We start from the raw sequence: 21,419 nt of genomic DNA, 5'->3' as shown, positions 1-21,419 counted from the left end.
ATAGATTAATCTACATACATGATCATGCAATGTATGGATAAAGACAGTTGTCTTCCAGGCTGAATGATTTTCAGTTGTCTTTCTTTCCTGATTGTATGTTCCAGGAACTGTGGCTCAGTTTTGAATAGCACTGGTGAGAGCAGATAAGCGTGTGCTTTTTTGGATCTTAGGTGGAAAACATGTAGTCTTATATCATTAAATATGATGTGTACTGTAATTTTTTTTTTTCTTTTTTGGTCTTTTTTGTAGTGCCTTTTATTAACTGGAACTTTTCTTGTATTCCTAGCTTCTAAGAAAAATTTCCAGGAATGGATGATAGATTTTGCTGTGTCTTTTCTGTGTCTGTTGAGATGGCCATATAATTTTTCTTTTTCAAGTTGTTAATATGTGGAATTATTGTGGTTAATTTTTGATGCTAAACCAAATTTATATTTCACAGATAAGCTCAATTATCATAAAGCATTATTATTTTTATATGTTGGATTAAATTTTTTGAAGTTTTGTTTAGAATTTTTGATATGTTTATAAAGGTTAGTGGCTTTAGGTGGTTTTCTTTTTTTTCCCTTGTAAGAATTTTGTCTGGTTTTGACACATTGACTCAGAAGAACTAGAGTGGAAGTATTTCTTCCTTTTTAATTTTCTAAGAGTTTGTTTATACGATAGTCTTTCCCCTATCCATGATTTTTAGTTACTTGCAATCACCATGGTCTCATAATATTACCCAGAAAACTATAGAAGTAAACTGTGTAAGTTTTCAGTTGCATGCCCTTCTGAGTAGTGTGATGAAATCTTACACATCTTGCACCATCCACTTAGATGAATCACCCTTTTTTCTAGTATATCCATGCTCCATATGCTTCCTGCCTGTTAGTCATTTAGTAGCTGTCTCATTTATCAGATTGTTGCAAGTACTGTGATAATGTTCAGATAACCTTTATTTTATCTAGTAGTGGCTCCAAAGCACAAGAGTAGTGATGCCGGTGATTTGGATATGCCAGAGAGAATTAGGAGCTTGCTGCCTTTAAGCGAAAACTGAAAGTTCTTGACTTACTGGAGAAACATAGTAAATGTAGAGTTTAGTACTATCCATGGCTTCAGGCATCCACTCGAGACCCATCTGTAGATAAAGGGTCATGACTGTAATTGATATTATTTCTCCCCATATCTCTCATAAACGTTTCACAGAAGTCATCATTTGAAACTATCTGCATCTAGAAGCTTTTGTTGTTGTTTAGAGGTTTTTAACTATAAATTCGGTTTATATGTGCTGTTTCTTCTTGACTGAGCGTTAGTAGTATTTCTCAAAGAATCTGTATATATATTATTGAATGTATTAAATAATTATAATATTAACTTGTCCTTTGTATAGTTATATCACTGCTTTTATTTCTGATATTGTTAATGTTTCATCTCCTGATCACTCTGGTTAAATGTTTATCAGTTTATTGATCTTGAAGAATGACCCTTTGAGTTTACTGGTTTTCTTTACCTCCCACCCTCTCACTTCTTAGATTGTTGCTTTGATTTATCATTTGCCTTTTCTTGCTTGCTTTGATTGTAATTTGGTCTTTTAGTTTATAGTAGATTATGAGATCTTTAGTTGGATGCTTTTCTTTTATAGGTCTTTAGTATTATAAATTACCTCCAGAGTGCTTCTTTAGTGGCATCTCGCAGATGTTAGTATGTTGGGAATTCATTTAGTTTAAGATATTTTCTAATTTTCTTTGGATATTTTTCCGTAACCTGTGGATTATTTAGAAATGCATTATTCACTTTCCAAATGATTGGGGGATCATTTATTCAAGAGATATTTCTATTATTGATGTCTAGTTTAACCACATTATTCAGGTTTCAAATAATTGGGGGGGGTATTCATTCAAGTAACATTACTGTTCTGGATGTCTAGTTTAATTGGATTGTGGTCAGTGAACATACTTTGTATGAATTGAGTCAATGTGAAATGTACTGAGCCTTGTTTTGTACCGTGGAATATGGTTTGCCTTGGCAAATGTTCTACAGGGACTGTGTCTTCTGGTTGGTGGAATGTTTTCAGAGTAGCAAGTCATATTAATTTAAGCTTGTTTTTTATATTCCTTTTAATTTTCTCTTTAAGAGATGTCATTTATTAAAAGAGGGGAATTGAAATCTGAGAAATAAGAATTTTCTGTTTATCCTTGCAATGTTCACATATTTTGAAGCTGAGGGGGTATGTATGTTCTTTACATATCTTGAAATTGTTGCTCTTCGTTTTATTTTGTTTTATTTTTTAAATTTAATTTTATCTTACTTTATTTTGTCTTTCTGAGACAGGGTTTTGCTACACACTTCAGGCTGGCCTTAAACTCACTGAACACACTTTGTAGCCCTCGCTGGCCTTGAACTCATAGTGATCCTCCTGCCTTAGCCTCCTGAGTGTTGGGATTATAGTCATGAGCCATCAGGCCTGGCTGAAACTGTGCTCTTTAGAGTGTCAGCTTTGGGTTTTATTATTGATCATTATTATTAAATGATCACCTTTTGATCATTATTATTAAATGGACACCTTTATGCCTGGTAACATTATTAGTTCAGAAATCTACTTTTTGTGTTCTATTTTCAACTTATCTTGATGTACCTTAAGTGATATTATGTTATTTCATGATAGTGTGTCTTTTTGTTGTCAGACATTTTACTTTTATGCATAAAATAAACCTAACACCATGTCAGTATTATAAGTAGGGCACCCTTAATTAAAAAAAAATCTGAAATAGAAAATACTTCACAATTAGAAAATTTATGAGTGCTGATGTGAAACACTTTTTTTGCATTAGGGATGCTCAACTATTATAGCCTATGCATATATTATAAAATCTCCAAACTCTGAAATCAGCAACACTTCTGGTTCCAAGCAGTTTTGATAAGGGGTATTTGAGGTGTATTTTTTTTTTTTTTTAGCCAGTCATCTTTTAAAGAAGTTTGAATAAATAAAACTAAGTCACTTGTTAATATAGTTAGCACTCTCTTTGCTTTTCATTTCTTTTTGTAGGTCCATGTTTTCCTTGTGCTTGAAAGATTTTAACGTTTCTCCTGCATATCTTGCTAGTAGTGAGTTCATGCCAGCTTTGAATGCCTGAAAACTTACTTTGTCTTCAGTTTTAATAATTTCTTTTTTTGAGTATAGAATTCTAGAGGGACAGGTTTTTCTTCCAGTGTATTAAAATTTTTCTAGCATATCTTAACTGTTTAAATTATTTCCAATGGTAAATCTAATAATACTTTCATTTGTGTTCCTCTGTATATAATGCATGTCTTTTCTGTGATTGCTTTTAAGATTTAGAAAAACTGCTATTGGTTTTTATCAATTTGGTTGTCTTTCTTGGTGTAAGGATGTTTTCATTTTTCTTTTCCATGGTATTTGCTTAACGTTTTGGATGTTTGAGTGTTATGGTTTGAAAGCTTGTCCCCTCCAAAACTCTTGTTGAAATTTCATTGTCATTGTGACAGTAGTGGGAGTTGAACTTCAAGAGTCACTTAGGTTATGAGGCTCTGTCCTCATGAGTGAGCTCGTTCCACGTGTAGGTTCTTCCCTCTGCTTGCTGGGCCTTCCTTCCTTTCCACTGTGTGGTCCTTGTGTGATCATGCAGCACAAAGGCCACAGTAGATCCCTTAGACTTTCAGCCTCCTGAACTCTGAACTACTTTGTGTTTGTTATGGGTTAGCCTTTGGTATTCTGGTGCAGCAGTACAAACAGACTAACACAGTGTGTTAATAGTTTTCATCACATTTTGAACAGTTTTGAAAATTATTCCTCCTACCTGTTTTGGCTCATCACCTCAGAAATCCATTTGTATGGATGGAAGAACCTCTGAAATTTTGCCGCAGCTGACTTCATTTTAAAAAATTGTCTTTTATCCTTGTAATTCTCTGATATAGGGAGGGAAAAAAATGAACTTGGATAGGAGAAAATAGTTTCTCCTATTGTGCTCTTAGAAAACACTGTATCAGATGTGTGTGTTTTTCTTTATGAGTCAAGCAAGCAATCCGTTCTGTAGTAGACACTGGGTGTCCTCTGATTGATTCAGTTCTGATGTTGGCTATCTGGAGATGGTATTAGAGTGTATGAGTTAAGGGTCCGAGTTCCACAAAGCCGCCCTCTACTTCTAGTGTCTGTCACTGGCCCCAGATTGCTTTACCTGAGATTGGAATAACCAGCTGTACCTTGGGGTTCTCATGACCCCCTTCTAAGTTGAATTAATTTGTTGGAGTGAGTTTCAGAGAAATCAGAAAATTCTTTTACCAGTTTATTTTAAAAGATCCTGCAAAGGGTCCAAATGAAAAGACTGGGGAAGGCAGGTGGGAAGGAGTACAGAGCTTCTGTGCTCTCTGTGTGTGCCACCTTCCAGGAGCTGCTGTGTTTAGCTGTCTAGAAGTTCATCTGAACTTAATCTTCGTGGGTTTCTGTGGAGGCTTCATTAGAGAAGCATGATTGGTTAACCCGTTCCCACTGGCTTGACGTGTAGCATTGGTGATAGAAGTGGTACCGTCGTCACACATGTACCACTGGTGGCTCCAGCCACCCAGCAGCAAGACCTACAAATTATATCCCCAGTCATGAACGCCTTAAATCAGTGGCCACTGGTGTTCCACTTAACCTTCTTCAGCATCCTCTCTCTTGCGGGGAGAGTGACTAGCTCCCACTGTCAGTCTTCTCATTAGCACATACAAAGACATAGCACTTTGGAGATTCTAAGGAGTTCAGGAGCCTTACGTCTGAAAACTGAGCAGAAAACTAGATGTATAATTCACAATGCCACAGTTTAATATTCGATGGTTTCTTTTTCTACAACATGTAAGTTGCCTTTAATATTGCCCTGTATAGTCTTCCCATTATACGTTGTGGTTTTTGTTTCTGCATGCTTGATTTGTCTTTTTATATGTTCTGTCGCTAAACTTTTTCAACACATGAAGTCTATAATAACTGGTGTGCCTGTTAATTCTTAAATTTGTGTCAGTCCTGATTGGATGTGCCTGGTCATATTTTCGTTGGACTCCAGACATTTTGAACTTCATCTTGCTGACTGCTGTATATATTATATTACTAGAAATATTCTAGAGCTTTGTTCTAGGGTGCAGTTAAATTACTTTGAAAATAATTGACCCTTTCTTGTCTTGTTTTTAAGGATTTGTTAGGTGGGTCTGGAGCAAGGCTCAGTCTAAGGTTCAGTATTTGTACTGCTGAGGGAACCTGTTCTGTGTATTCTCTCACTGTATACTCCAAGAAGTCATGAAGTATTCTAGGCTGGCCGTGGAAACAGGCACTTATTACTACCCTTATGTAAGCACTTGACATGATTTCCTTACCTTTTATGTTTTTTTTGTCCGTATCACTGAGCTATATTCCTAGCACCGTGCCCCTCCCTCCATTTATTTTTATTTTGAAACTAGATCTGTCTTGCTAAGTTGCCCTTGTAGGACCCTAAATTGTGATCCTCCTGCCTTAGCCTTCTTCAGTGTTGCAATTGTAAGCATGAATCACTGTAACCCCCGCCCCCCTTTGTAACATTTTGTCTTTTCTTACCTTTTATCTGTCAGGGTTATTCTTCTCTGACTTCAGGCAGTTTCTTTGCGTGCATGTGCTGGTCACGGTTCAAAGGAACCCTCGCAGGGGCATGCTTACTTTCATGTTCTCCATCCTTCTTGCTCTGTGAGGCCCATGTCATGTTTTCACCCCAGCGAGTCCATCGGTCTCCACCACACTTTTATGCTTACTCACCTTCAGACTAACCTTGGTCATTTGTAGTGCTCATCTGATTTGTTTCTTTTCCCTTAGAGATAACTGCCTTTGTTGCCTGTTGTCCAGTGTTTGCAAAATCATTACTTTTTTATGATGTATGTGTTGTCTTCACGTAAGAGTATAAATCCATCTCTGAGACACTTTTCTGGAAGCAGAAGTTGTAGGTATTTGCATTAAATCAGTTTCCAAGAAAATCTAGTTCCTCATTTGATCTAGCCACATTGCAAGTGTTTAATAGCCACATTTCTAGTGGTTGCTGTACTGAAGAGTGCAAATACTGAATATTTTCCATTGTTGCAGAATGTTCTGTTGGATTGTGCTGAATTAGACCATACGCTGTTATGTAATAGTGGATCATAATAAAGGTTCATATAAAAACTGCAAGTAGGCTTATGTTTACTTCATTTATTAAAATAAGTCAAGTTTTACAATTTTGAAGTGGTTTATATTTTGTGGATTATGAAACTAGGAATGAATTTCAACTTCAGTGCTCTTTTTGGTGGTGATGGTGATTTCTCGGGATTTGTACATCCTGAGTTTGCACCCTGCCCTTGAGCTGCACCCCAGTACTCCAGCCCCTTCTATGATCATTATATTGTGTTATCTCCATGCAGCAGGTGAGAAATCTCTGGATCCTTGAGTCAGTTCTTATTTTGAATTTTTGGTTTTGTTTCTGGTGGCAGGTACAGTATTTACATGACAATGTCTGAGGCCCTTCAAGTCCATGACATTGTCTACTATTCTTAAAGTATTCCAGGTCTGACATGGTACCTGGCACACAACGCTTACCATGAACTTGGTATTCTCTTTGGGATATGTGGAAGGAAGATTAATTTCTGTTGCTGACCTAATAGACTATGAGTATCTGTTGTTTTAATGGAGAGTCTACAGTGTCCTGATAGTACAGTGAATGTATATCCTAGAAACTTAATGTTGATTTTCAGTCAGTTTCCTACCCGAGATGTTGAATGGCACAGCTGAGCTACCTTATAATACTGAGAAAAATACTATGCCCTTTTCCCCAGTGGCTGTCAGAACTGTTTTACATGAGGAACATCTCTGAAGCTGGGCGTAGTGGTGCAAGACTCTAATCCCAGCTCTAGGCAAGCTGAGGCAGGAGGATCATTGCAATTTCGAGGCCAGCCTGGGCTACATAGTGAGTTCAAGGCCAGCCTGAATCACAAGGGGAGACTATTGTCTCAAAAAACAAAACAGCTCAGAAAACAAAAAATGTTTCTGATGATTTGATGGAGACTGTTGAAGACCTGTTAAAGACTGTTAAATGTTAGTTAACCACCCAGGTTTATGAAAAATTGAAGCAAGAAACCTAAGCTATTACAGCAGAAGCACCTTCCACACCATGAGTGGAAGTCTAATCCATTTTTTCTTGTTGCAAAATACCTAACACTCAGAAGTTAAAAGGAGGAAAGGTTTATTTTGCTTCAGTTTGTTGAGCTTTCAGTCCATACATGGCTGGCTCTGAGGCAAGGCAGCATGGAAGAAGGGCATCCCAGAAAAGAAACAGTCCAGGCAAGAGGCAACAAAGCACAGCCTTCTGCAATGTTATCCCATCTAGGCTATAAACCTATTGGTTGTTACCACCCTTCCCATCATCAATTCTCAGATCTGTGCTAAACCAGTCAGTGGGCTAATCCATACACCTTTAATCCATATTCACAAGCCCTAGGTCCAGCCACCTCTGAAGAGCGCACCTGTGAATGCACGAGCCTTTGGGGGATATCTAGATACAGGTCATAATATAAATTGAGAAATTTGAAACAGTTTAATCAATATTTAGATTTCTTATTTGACCTGTTTATGTTTTTTTTTTTTTTTTTTTTTGTGTGTGTGTGTGTGTGTGTGTGTGTGTGTGTCTTTCTGAGACAGGTTCCTCTGGCCTTGAGCTCAGTTTGTAATCCAGGCTTGTCTTGAACTTGAAACAGTCCTCCTGCCTCAGCCTCTCGAGTGCTGAGATAATAGGTGTGTGCCACCATGCCTGCTTTGACCTGCTTAATTAAGAACAAACTTGATGTTCAATTGTCAGGTGCTTCTTTTGTTAAAATGGTTAGCTTTATGTTTATGATTTAATATAATTGATCATATTTTTGTAACAATATAAGCAAAACCCTCCAAGTATTAAATTAGAAGTTGTGCTGGGGATATAGCTCAGCAGCACAGTGCCTACCTGGCAAGCGTGAGGCCATGAGTCAGATTCCCAGTACCACTAAAAAAAAAAAAAAAAAAAAAGTTGTTTACAGGCATCTGTTCAAATTAGCTTTGGTTTTAAAAAAAATTAGCAATATTTTGACATCACAGAATTAACCTTAAGAAATAAAAATAAATAGCTACTGTAAAATTTAATGTATATATCTCTTAAAGTAGTGACTTTATTAATAACTACATTGTGGAATTTGGTTTAATTTGACTCATTTTTACAGTAAAGGTTTATTTTCTAAAATAATTTTTGGTGCTTTTTGCTTTTTTTGGGACAGGATCTTGCTGGGTAGTTCAGGCTAGCTTTGAGCTTACTGTGTAGCCCTTGCTGGCCTCGAACTCATGGCAGTCTTCCTGCCTCAGTCTTCTGAGTGCTGGGATTACAGACATGCACCACCATGCCTGGTTTATTTTCTCAAATTTTGAAGGTATTGCAAAATGTATGGAGCAAAATTTTGGCTTGTAGAAGTGTGCTTTGATATTTAGGTATTTTGATGGCTGTATCTAAAATTACTTTTGTTAACCAAAGCTGTTTTATATCCCAATTCTTTGAGATACAACCTTTTTTCTTTCCATTTACTGTAAGTTTTTAAAATTGATATTTGAATTCTCAACCTCTGAGTGTTGGTTTAAAAATTTTGGAAAATAAGAACTTCCTGTATATTAGGTAATGTGCTAAGTGCTTTGAGGAAATAAAGGTATATTGAACATGGTTAGTATAGTTCCATGTATCTAACAGAAAAAAGTGTATACTGTACTAACAGTTGCAGTAGAAATATAATCCCTTTCAGATTTTTGTAGCTGTCTGAGAAAAAAAAAAAACCTTCTGAAAAAACAATGAGTAAATGGGTGGACTTGTTTCTTCCTCTTGTGTATCTGACATTATTTTCTTAATTTTAATTTTTATTAGTACATGTTTGCAGTATACAATAATTTGTCATGGGGAGGTGATATATGTACATAACACATCTTAATTCTTTCTATGTTCCTTTCTCCCTGCCCTCTCTCTTCCCTGTATCACTTGGTCCTCTTCCCATTGCAAAAGATCTATCTCCCTATTTCCTAATATGTATTATTTTTTTCTTTAATTTATATGTACTTTGGTTTTCTCATATAAGAGAAGCCATGCGATATTTAAGCTTGTGTGTCTGATTTATTTCACTTAACCTTATTGTCTGAAGGTGCATCCATTTATCTACAAATGACTCAAATTCATCCTTATTTATAGCAGAGTAGTATTTCAGTGTGTATGATTACCATGTTGTCTTTATCCATTCATCTTCTGATGATATACAGGTCACCCACAAGATTTAGCTGTTGTGAGTTATGCTGCTGTAAACATGGCTATGCGTGTATTACTGTACTATGATGTTTTTTAACTCTTTTGGGAAGATACCTTGAGGGGGAATAGCTGGGTCAAATAGAATTATTTTTAGTTTTTTTGAGCAATCTCTATACTCATTTTCATAGTGGTTGTACTATTTTACATTCCCACCAACAGTATAGGACCCCCCACTTCACTCCCAGTATCTTTCCATGCAGCCTCAGCAGCATTTGTAAGTATTTGATTTCTTGGTCATAGCCATTCTTACTGGAGTGAGGTGGAATCTCAGTGTTGTTTTAATTTGCATCTCTCTAATGGCCAGAGACGTTAAACATATTTTTTTCCCCCCCTCCGGTACCAGGAACCGAACTCACGACCTTGCACTTGCCAGGCAGGCGCTTTGCCGCTGAGCTTAAATCCCCAGCCCTTAAACATTTTTTCTTGTATATTTTTGGTTGTTTGTGCTTCTGATAAGTGTCTCTTCATGTCAGTTGCCCATTGTTTTGGGTGGATCTTTTATTTTGGGGCATCTTAAAACTTGCAAGAGTACACATTTTATAATGACCTGTGTGTATCAACAATCTCAAAATCTTCTGTTCCAGTATGTAGCACAATGCAGTCAAGCAAATAGTGTTAAGAGTGCATATTAATATTTGGGGAGTGATTATTTGTGAAAATCATTCTTTTTAAGGTTTTGTATCAGTAATGCAATGTAAAATAGCTAACATTCCATCATGTTTCATACTGCAGGCTGTTAGTAGTTAACTGAGAAAATGAATTTGTGGTTCTCTCTCAGTGTGATAAAGAGAGTAGAACAGAAGCTGTGAGAATGCATCACATGTTGGAGGATTGTTTTCATAACATTTTAGTTCTATAAATGTATGTGTACACTAGGTGGTGATATGCAGTGTATTTAATGGTAGATTGTGGAGGGGAAAGACCTTGAAAGGCACAGCTTTAGAAGGTAATTTTAGTTGCTTTTAAAGTGCTAGTTTTTCTTTACTATTTTTTAAGGTGTGAAAGTGATTGAATTTGCACGTCTGATGTGTGGTAGGTTTGTTGATTTTTTTTTGTTGTTGTTCTTTTAGCTTTCAGTCTTTGGAGTTGTTGATCTTTTAATTCTTATTGGACAGCTTCTTCTAAAGAGAGAAGGTAGTATACTAGTAGTAGAGGCAGTTGACACTTATATCCATATTAAGGAAAAGAGTCTAGAAACCTGAAGAGACTAAAAGATAATTATGTAAAAGTAAAAGAAAACTAAAGATAACAACAAACCCCAGAACAGCAACTCAACTCACCCACCACACTTCAGATATCTATGAGAAAATGCTTACAGTTAAAGGTATAACCTCCCTGAATCTCAGATTTCCCATTGAAAGAAGAGACTGTTACTTACTGATTTCTCAGTTTACTTTTTGATGCAGTGTGGACTTTCGAGATACTTTTACATTTTTTTCACATGTGAAATTCTGCCAAATATTTGGAATAATAATCTGAACAGCTTTGCCTTCAGAGATGGGAGTTCTATGGGTGCCCCTAATGAAGTGAAAATTAACTGTGTTATGTGTGCATTTAAAAGAGCCCGTGTCTACAGTTTGACAAAGTTTCTGTAGAATAATTAATTTTAAATGCTCATAATTCATATATTAGCAAAATATCTGAGAACTCTCCTTAAAGGCAAAGATTTTGTGAATCAGATTTTATTTTTAATACATATTAAGGCTTTTTTTGCTATACCCTCTGAAATTAAAATGAAAATCAACTTTAAAAGATAATTCTACGTTCAAGATTTTTACACTAGCTTTTATTTTCTAGGAACACAGGTCTTAAAGTGAAATTATATTCAGAATCTTAGCAGTACATTGTGTTTATTGTTGCTTTATAGTCCTTGAGTTTTGGTTTTTATTGTCATGGTATTTGCTATTAACTTGAGGACTACTGAGCATGTAGAATACACAGCGTACTTAGTTTGGGAATAGAGAGGAGTGTAAAGCTGAATATAGTTAAAATAACATTTAGAGATCAGAAATGGTTCACATGTGGAAACATACTACTGAATGTGACTGTGTTTTTTGTATTTGTGCCACTTATTTGCATGTATATTTTTTGTGAAAGTTTGTAGAATATAACTATAGAAATGATTTTAGAGCCTCTGTTTTCTAAGGAAAACTTTAATTCTAGGCAGAATTTAGCTTTGCTGGTGTTGATTGGGGTGTTAAACTGTTAGAGAGTTAAATCTTTTCTGGTGAAAATAAAAGGTAGGGGATGGTTGTAGTCAAGGTGCCAGGTCTGTGTGGTTTTTATTTTTTAGGAATAGTGTTTGGAGATCGCTGAAAAGGGAGAAATCTTTGATCATATTTGAGTTGGTCTTCGTTTTATTTTATTGGCATTCATCTTTTAGAACATCTGTCTTGTACTATGAAGGGGGAGGTTCTTACCTCACAACCTGCTCTTACTTGTTCTAGGTTTTGCTATTTATTGTAAAGTAATTGTGGTTTTCTGTGAACTCTCAAGTATAATTTGATATTTCAGAGCACAGTACGTAAAAATTGGCATGATTGTGGCAGGTAAAACCCATGCCTAGGGAAGAATCAGTCAGTTTGGGCAGTGTTCATGTATGTATGTAGGGTGCCGCTTACTTGGTTCCTGGAGAACAGGAGATTGCTATGGCAACATGGGTTCTTTGAAGAAATCTTGGCAGACTGTTTGGGTCTTTTGAAGTATTGCATGTGTTGATAGGAAAGAATCCAGACAGCAATAAGCATACAACTGTAGGCCAGCAGTCAAGAAAAATAAGCGTCTAGTTTTCAACTTTAAACGCAGGACAGATGCATTTGAGTTTTCCCTTCAATTCTAATCTTTTCTTAAAACAAATATTTATATGATATTTCTCTTCACTGTGTATTGTTCCAAGAGCAAGTTTCTAAGCATGTGCTAGGTAATTTTTTGGTAAAATTGTGGCGCAATGCATTCTGATATTAATGGCTTCTGATATTAAAAGAATAGATAAAAATCATTACAGAATACTCATTTCAGAATTTGGTATTGTTTAAAAACTAGTGACAAACAAAGATGTATCCCCACACTCCATGAAAGATACTTATCCTGCAGTACCAACACTTTTCATCTTTCTCCTTCACTCTAAATCCCAGCCTTCATGATGGTTTTCCTCTGTGGCTTCTCATTTGTGCCTCAGGGCTGGTACTCAGGTGTGCCTTGTGCCTAGCATGCCTTTTCATTTTGCTGCCTCTACAAACACTTTTTGGGTTTAACCTTTGTTCGTAAGTGTTCCTGACGCCTGTAACATTTGGGAATCTCTTCCTTCCCAAACTCTTGATTACAGTCATTTAGAGCTTAGTAGGATTTTTACACTTTTTTGTTTGTGAGTTGTGTGTTGGATTTAATTCCTTGTAGATCAGCCTTTGGTGGTCAGGAGTTGTGTTCTTTGCACTGTTGTACCTTAAAATAAAGGACTAGAAACATGGTTAGTACTTAGTAAAAGTAGTTGATTATTGGTTTTAACTTTAAATATGATAGTGGTTAAAAATCATATTGGAATAATAGATTATTTAGGCTTTAAGTATATAGGTAGTCTCCATGGATAGTGTACTAAGTTAAGTGAACAGTACTTTTTAAAACTTGATCCCAGGGTCAATAGTATTTTGTATGGAACTTAAGCTCTTCATCTAAATAGTGATTCTTTGTTTAAACTGGAGTACAGTATTTAGAAAATAATTGAGAGTTTGGTTTTTGAATCTTTCCTACAGTGCCATATACTAGTGCCATTGTGGATGTGTAGAACAGAAGTCCAGGCATTACATATAGCAATGGCACAAGACCTTAGTTCTGTACTTCGTTCAGTTTCCTCATGTTGGATTGGCTCATCTGAATTTTTCATATGATAACTTTATTATTATTTAATTTTTTTCTTTTTAAAAAATTATAAAGAGTAAAAATTTATTCCTTACAGTCCTAGGGGCTGGAAGTCCAAGATGAAAGCACTGGCATTTGACAGCTAGTATTTCTTCTTTTGCTTCCTTTTCCAAGAATTAAATACTGGTATGATTTTTAAGGAAAGTTCTACCTGAGACAGCTGGAAAATGTTATTTATTAGAAACTATTGAAATGAAACTGTTAAAACCCAGTTTTAAGCAACACTGCTCTGCATATGTAAAATGTAATATTCACTTTTTAAAACTAGGTCAGTGTAAAATTGGGAAAATTGTGATATAATTTTTTTTCTGTTTTCTCCTTCCAGTCTGAATGAAGAAGGTGAAACTTACATGCTGAATTAAATATTGTAGAATTTAAACATTCTTTCTGAAAAAAAGAATTCATTAATTATTTGCATATATTTTATATCTTGGAATGTTAAGCTTCATGCATTAATTTAATTTTTCTGTAGTGCTGGGGACTGAACCCAGAGCTTTGAACATGCTCAACAAATACTCTGCCACTGAATTATATCTCTGATGTTTATTTTTAGAATTATTTATTGAAGGAATATTTAAAATACATATTAAAGTTCAAAATCACTGTTAGCTCCCTCCTTTTGTTTACTTAGCAGGTTTGGGGGTATGCCTAGGGCCTAGGGTAGTGCTAGGGTCTTTGGGATCTGACAAAATGTTAGGGATATTTGCTACTTACAAAATAGTTATTCTTCCCTTAATGCAAGTATAGTGAAAAGCTCTTGCAGTTATCCATAATGGGAAATGGGTTGATAATGACAGTGCTTCACTGTTGCTGACAGCATAAGTTATATTTGGATGAATTATCTTGAAGAAGCAGCTCTTTATATTAGTCATTTTTGCTTAAAGTTTTTATAAAATATGTTTAACAAATTTTGTTTTTTTCTAAAAGTTTACTGGATATTTGGCTTTATTAGGGTTACAATCATGAATATTTGTTGTACTTTGCATCATAAGACGATACAGTATTAGACATATTACATATGCTGTTATGATTAGGTTGATAGGTGTCTTAGTCTTTGTTACCTAAATAAAATATCCAACACCCACAAGTTAAGGGAGGAAAGGTTTATTTAGCTCACAGTTTGTAGAAGTTTCACTGCATCATCAGATGGATCCAAGGCAGGGTGTCATGGCAGACAGGCATTGCAGTGGAGAAACAGTTCATGTCGGGCAGAAGGTAGCAAAGCAACGAGGAGCAACCACAGTTCTTTTTATCCCTTATATCTTATCCAGGCTACTTAGGGTGGGTATTACCCACATTCTTAATCCTAGTGCCCTTGATCCTAGCATTGCTGCATGAATCGATCCCACTGTCACACATCCTAGATCCAGCCATCTTTGAAAAAACTACACCTATGACTGCATGAAGCTTTCGAAGGAAATCTAGGCACAAGCCATACAGTAAGAACATTTGATTTTGTGCCAGTCTTTTCCACATTACTTTGCATTTATATGAGTAGTGTTTCTATTGTTTATTTCCTTTTTACTTATACTTACTGTATTTTTTAATTTGTCAATTTTTAGCAGGGCAGGCCCTTACCTCCCCCATACTAGTATTGAACCCAGGACTCTTCATTTTGGACTACATCCTCAGCCATTTTTTAAAATTTTTACTTTGAGGCAGGGTTTCATTAAGTTTCTTGAGTTTCCCAGTCTGATCTTGAACTTGTGAATCTTCTACCCAGATTTCTGTGATTGCAACTGTGTGGTTGCACTTGGCTTACTTCTTGTTTTTGTTAGGTAGTGTAATCTTTATTCTGCTGTATGATACAATCTGCTAGAAACCAAGCTCTTGAGATTAGTCATGTAGCTAAGACTGTTCATATATGGGAAGAGACTTGGAGGTAGTTTTTACCTCTTTTGTGGAGAAGAGGTCATGGATTTTATTGAGGGTTTTCTAGCATAGTTCTCTATCTTTGGGTAGACATGATCAGTTGCAGTCATTTGAGATCTCACCACCATACATAAGCTGTTGTCTCCCCCAGGTGACTTTAATATTAAAAACTTTAAAAAACATTTATTTTTTCCTAGTGGAAAAGTGGATTAAGTTGATGATTTGGATAAACTTATTGATAGTGATTATAGAATATTCTATTAAAATAAACTGAATTAAGTTCTAACATGTTCGGATAATATTCTTTTGACCACCTTATAGTCTAAACTGGTGGGAAATCTTACTTAAATCTTTTTTTTTGGTGGTGGTGGTATTGGGGGTTGAATCTAGAGCTTATACATGCGGTGCAAGTGCTCTGCCTCTGTTATGCATCCTTAGTTTGTTTTCTTAAATTTTTATTCTGAGATAGGGTCTTGTTCACTTTGCCTAAACTGGACTTGAACTTGTAATCTTCTTCCCTCAGCTTCCTGAATAGTTGAGATTACAGGTATGCACCACTGTGCAAGGCCCTTTTTGGTTGTTGAATGTAGAGACCGGATTTGTGAGTAAAGAAATGCTTGTCCGTGACATTCTTTGATACTGAAGGGAACATAATTAGCTTTCTAATTTGGTAGTTCTGTGCTCTTTCTCAAACTCTAGCCTTTTGTTTGTGCCTTTCTGTAATGAGCTGCTTCATATTCCACTGTGTTTATAAACATGGTTTGTTAAGGAGGTGAACTTGTAGAGCCGTGACTGTCAGGTACCAGATGTAGCTTTTTTCTCACCATGGCACTCTTGTCTTTTTGCTGACTTTTATGTATAAGATACTGGTTTAAACCCAAAGGAAAGGACATAGGGAATCAACTGACTGTAACTTGCTTGAGGTTCAAGAAAAATTAACAGAAGTGGAGAGGGGATGCATGTTGCTGAGACTGTGATGTGGGGTACTGCTGCAGGTTTTCAGCTCATTTTCACCCAAGTGAAAATGAAAACCAAGCATCAAGGGTATACATTCTGTCCATTGTAGCTTTCCTACATGAGGGAACTTGAGTTTGGAACTGTAGTGCAACTGCCAGGGAAGTGTGAGCGTTGGTTTTTAAAAGCTAAGTGGAAAAATTTTTAGCTAAATAAAAATATCAGTCATTTCAGCTACTTCATGATTACTAAATGAGGATACAATTTTGATCCCTGTTTCTTGGTTGGGTTTAATTAGAAATAGTTGAAGGTGGCTCCCATTATTTTCCGTTGGGTCTATCCAAATTTCTTTTGTAGCACTAAGAAAAATAAGATAGCTTTCAGTCCATTCCAGACAAATAGGAGAGCTGTCTGGAAGAACAACTGCATGTTTTGGGCCTTCATTCTGAGTGAAATGGGAAGGTGGTAGAGGGAAGGACATGTACTTTACATGTTAACAGGGCAGAAAGAAGAGACTAGCTAGGTAGTTATGGAAGATGTGGATAATAGGCCTGTGTAATAGAAGTAGTGGAGTTACTGTTCATTGAGGAATGGGAAAAACTGAAGGAGGAACTAGTTTTGTTTCTTGAGAATTAGTACATCAAGTAGGAGATACTAGTAGCTGATTTGATATTCTGATCTGAATCTCGGGGTAGAGGTGTGAACTGGAAATACTAGCTTGATACCTATTTGAGTATACAATTTAAAGCATGAGATTGGAATGAATACAGATGAAGAGCTTAGAGTACGCTCTATATACTTCAATGCAATCTCATTGTGTGGAGTGGCTTTTTGAGAATCTTGGAGACAGACCAATGGAGTAGAATAGAAAAATTGATAAGTGTGCCCAAGAGCATATAGATATTTGGTAGATGGTGAGGCTGATAATTTGGAACACTAGGATAAGGTGGACTTTTAAATAAATGGTCAGCTATTTGGGGGAAAAAAGATAAATTCATATCACACATTATACAGGAAAATAAACTGCAAATTTGTTTCCAGAGAGCTCAAGGCAAAGAATGAAACTACTGCATACAATTACGAGAAGAAAGCACAAATGAATTCTTTGTAACTTGAATGTAATAAAGGGTCTTCACTGATTCAAAATCCACACATGATAAAAGTTAAGAATGATTGTGTAACAATTTAAGACTTTTTGCGTGGTGAAAAACACTAATGATAATATCAAAAGACAGAAAAATGGAAGCAAGAATTTACCATAGATAAAGGGCTAATATTCTTCAAATAAAGGATCCTTTCAAAACTGAGGGTGTCAAAAGACCTACTAGGAGAGCAGACACTTCTCAACCACACAGCATAAAAATTTTCCCTTACAATATCAAGATACTTTTATTTATGATAGTAGAAGTCTTAAGTCAAAACTGCATTGTGATACCAATTTTTGCCTGTCAGATTGACAGTAATTAGAAAGCATAAGCAAATACTACATTAACTTGTGAAAAAAAGTGTTTTCATACTTTATAGGTGGTGATTCAAATTGGTGGTTTGGTACAGTGATACCCCAGGATCCCACAGCACGGTTTGAAGAATTCATCATCTAAAGCACTTCAGTGTATATTTCTCACCCCTTCACTTGTTCCCATATTATCAAAAATCCCTGGGACCAAAAAGAGGTGAGAATTTCTTCTCTCCCTTCTTTCCTCTGTCTTAAAACTCCCCCTTCAAGGCTGACTTTTGACTTTAAAGAGCATAAAAAAAATCCTTTCTCTAGATTGTAGCTGGACTATAACCTGGGAAAACATGTTTTTGATGGTAGGAAACTAAGTATTCATCAGCTCTGTCTTACATGCTTTTGGAAGCAAAGCACAGTCTCTCTGGAGATAAATGGATTCAGTTAGGCAGGTGAGATCAAAAGCCAAGTGATTAGAACATTATTTCAGTAATTAAATTATCTTCACTATGGTTTGCAGAAAGCATACCTTGCATGCATGCATGGAGAGACATGTTTTGGAGGACATTTATTCAGTGAAAGCCATCACAAAGAATACTTACAACAAATGTAAGCTGTCCTATGCTGTGTAGACACAAGGCTTTCTCCTTAACTGTCAGCTGCTGTTATATCCTGCACTCTGTTAGTGTGTATAGACATTGATGATTGTTTAGATTATTGGTACTACAGAGAAACTAGGTAATATCCTGATTATACATCATCATTCTTAGGAGTGACTTTATTCAAGCCAGTCATTAGAGTGAGTAGAATGTGATGTGGCATTTTCAGATGACAGTCAAATAAAAAAGTGTAAAATTGTGCATGCCTTTTTGGAAATAGTGTGATTGTTCTTCTAGAATTACTCAGAGGGTTACCATGTGACCTAGCAGTTCTACTCCTAAGCATCTGTGTATGAGAATGAAAGCGTATACATTCAAAAACTTGAACATGAGTGTTTATGACAGCTTTATTCATAACAGTAAAAAATAAAAACTCTCAAATGTCCATCAACTGATGAACAGATGAATAAAATGTGTATCCATACAGTGGAGTACTAGTTAGCTATAAAAGGGAAAGTACCAATGCATGTTAACATGAGTGAACCTTGAAAACATGCTGAGTGAAAGAAGCCAGTCACAAAAGACCATGTAAGAGTCTCCACCCTCCGTGTGCCCAGTGCAGACAGGAGATCCTAACTCAGGAGGCCTGAGAACTGCTTTCACCGGGGTTCACCTGTGGGCCCTCTCTGTGCATGCCCAGCACCCAGTGAGGTACTGGAGTGGGTGCTCCATGAGTTGCTTACACCGCGGTTCCGGTTTGGGCCTTGCTTGTGCCCCGACCTCCTGGAGGTCACAGACAGGGGCAGTCTATGATCACTGTGGGTACAGCCTATGTCTGGCTCCTCTGCGCAACCTGAACTGACAGGAGGCACAAAATCAGGCGCGCTGCGACCCACTGACAGTACAGTTCCCAGGCAAACGGTGCCAAGAGAACCAGGTACTTCCCATCTACTTCCTGGGGGCAGAGCACGCAACTCATGATCCTGCTGCCATTACAGTCTGAGTCTCTGGCCTCCACACACCCAGTGCAGACAGAAGATCCTCACTCAGAAGGCCCGTGAACTGCTCTCACTGAGGTTCGTGTGTGGGCCCTCTCTGAGCATGCTCAGTGCCCAGTGAGGTACTGGAGTGGGCGCGCCACAAGCTGCTGACACCGCGGTTTTGGTTTGGGCCTTGCTTGTGTCCCAACCTCCTGGAGGTCACAGAGAGAGGTAGTCTGTGATCTGTCAGTGTGGCCCACATCTAGCTCCTGTGTGCATCCTGAACTGCCTGGAGACACAGAATCAGGTGGTCTACAACTGTTGACTCTGCAGTCTGTGTCTGGGTTTGCCTGTACCCTGAACTGCCTAGAGACACAGGTCTGATGGTCTGGGATTGCGCCACCATTGCATCTGATTCTGGGTCATACACACGCCATGAACTGCGAGGGGACGCTGGATCAAGTGGACTGACATCAGCTGACATCACGGTCCATGTCTGAGACCTGGGAGAACTAAATATACTTCACCATCTGCGAGAAAACCCCAGACTAAGCAGTGTATCTCAGTGGACACTGAGGGGCACACCTGACCACCAGGAAAACTAGGGACACTAGTGGCCTTTGCTGAGCTGCCAGGGAAGAGGGAGACTGAGCTTTCTACATCTGGTATCAAATATGACAAGATGAAGGACTAAAACACAATCTCAGAACTCCACTCCACTCAGAACAAGTCCAGGAGACATCGGCATAGGAGAACTTGGTAAACACACACCTGAAATTGCTGAAATGATTGCAGTGGAAGTAAAGAAGCAGCTTCCTCAGGCCATAGAAGAGATCAGATGAGAAATAATCTCTGAGGCAAACAATGAAATGACAATAATAATGAAAGAAATGCTCAGCACATCTGAAGAAGAAACATATAAGAAAATAGAAGAACATAGGCTAAGAACAGAAAAGTTAAATAAAAAATGTAGAAATGACTTAGAACACATGAGCCAGATTCAGAGAGAATTCCAGGAAATGGAAGCCTCCATTGAAAGCTGCCAAAACCGCTTGAATGAAGCTGAAGATAGAATTTCAGATTTTGAAGACAGCATGGCAACTAGCGACTGGTAAAGAAAGGATCTCCTAAAAGCAACAAGGAACCAGGAAAAATCAAGTCAACAGCTGCAAGACAAGGCAAAGAGGAATAATGTATGACTAATAGGAGTCAATGAAACAACAGGAGGCAACACAACTGACATAAAAAGAATATTTGCAGAAATAATAGCAGAAAATTTCCCAAGTATGGAAACAGAACCTGATATACAGGTAAATGAGGCATATAGAACTCCAACTAACCATAACCAAAATAAAACTACACCCAGACATATAATAGTCAAGATTCCAGATCTTCAGCAAAAGAACAGAATATTAAAAACTGCTAGAGAAAAGAAACAGATTACCTTCAAAGGAAAGCCCATCAGAATCACGGCAGACTTCTCAACACAAACCATCCAATTGAGAAGAACTTGGAGTGAAGTATTATAGGTCCTGAGACAAAATAGCTTCCAACCAAGACTGATGTATCCTGTGAAACTCTCCTTCAGATTCAGTGGAGAAATAAAATATTTCCATGACAAAGAACAACCAAAGAACTTCATGAGTGCCAAACCATTGTTGCAAAGAGTACTAAAAGATATTCTAGACAGAGAAAAAAATGACTGCAGTTTCAAAAACAGCAATAGAAAGGAGCCATCAAGAAGAGTAAGCAATTAAACAGATAGGAAAAGTAGGAAACCAACAGCAAGTAACTAACATGACAACGATAAGTCAACATATACTGGTTATAACCATAAATGTAAATGACCTCAATTCACCAGTCAAAAGAAACAGACTGGCAGAGTGGATTAAGAAACAACATCCAACAGTATGCTGTCTACAGGAAACACATTTTACTCAAAAGGAAACCCATAGACTGAAAGTCAAAGGATGGAAAACAATCCTCCATGCAACAGGAACCCAGAAAAAAGCAGGCATAGCTATTATGTTTGCAGACAGTGTAAACTTCAAACCGAGAACAATCAAAAGAGATAAAGAAGGTCACTACATACTTGTTAGAGGAAAGCTGCAAGAGGATGAGATAACAATCATAATCATGTGTGCACCAAATATCAGAGCACGAAACTATATAAGAGAAATCTTAACAGACAAGAAAACCCATATAATTAATAACACTGTTGTAATAGGGGACCTCAGTACCTTTTGACACGAAGAGCTAGGTCAACTGGACAAAAACTCAGCAAAGAAATAACAGATCTGAACCAAATCTGCAAACAAAT

General features: G+C 37.0%; 1 protein-coding gene across 2 annotated transcripts in view; it reads left to right on the top strand.

Moving 5' to 3' along the window:
* Nucleotides 1-21,419, top strand: part of Tcf12 (transcription factor 12) — a gene marked incomplete at its 5' end in the record, with an annotated part of 395,275 nt that overhangs the window by 37,052 nt on the left and 336,804 nt on the right. Inside the window, 1 exon segment of one of the 2 annotated variants that reach the window (XM_005393856.2) lies at nucleotides 17,595-17,743. 2 annotated transcript variants of the gene reach the window in all.

The sequence above is a fragment of the Chinchilla lanigera genome, unplaced genomic scaffold (genome assembly GCF_000276665.1).
Source record: "Chinchilla lanigera isolate Chin_1 unplaced genomic scaffold, ChiLan1.0 scaffold00049, whole genome shotgun sequence".
In the NCBI taxonomy this organism is placed as follows: Eukaryota; Metazoa; Chordata; class Mammalia; order Rodentia; family Chinchillidae; genus Chinchilla; species Chinchilla lanigera.
Note: the sequence above shows the minus strand (reverse complement) of the source record. Positions and strands in the feature narration are given on the sequence as shown.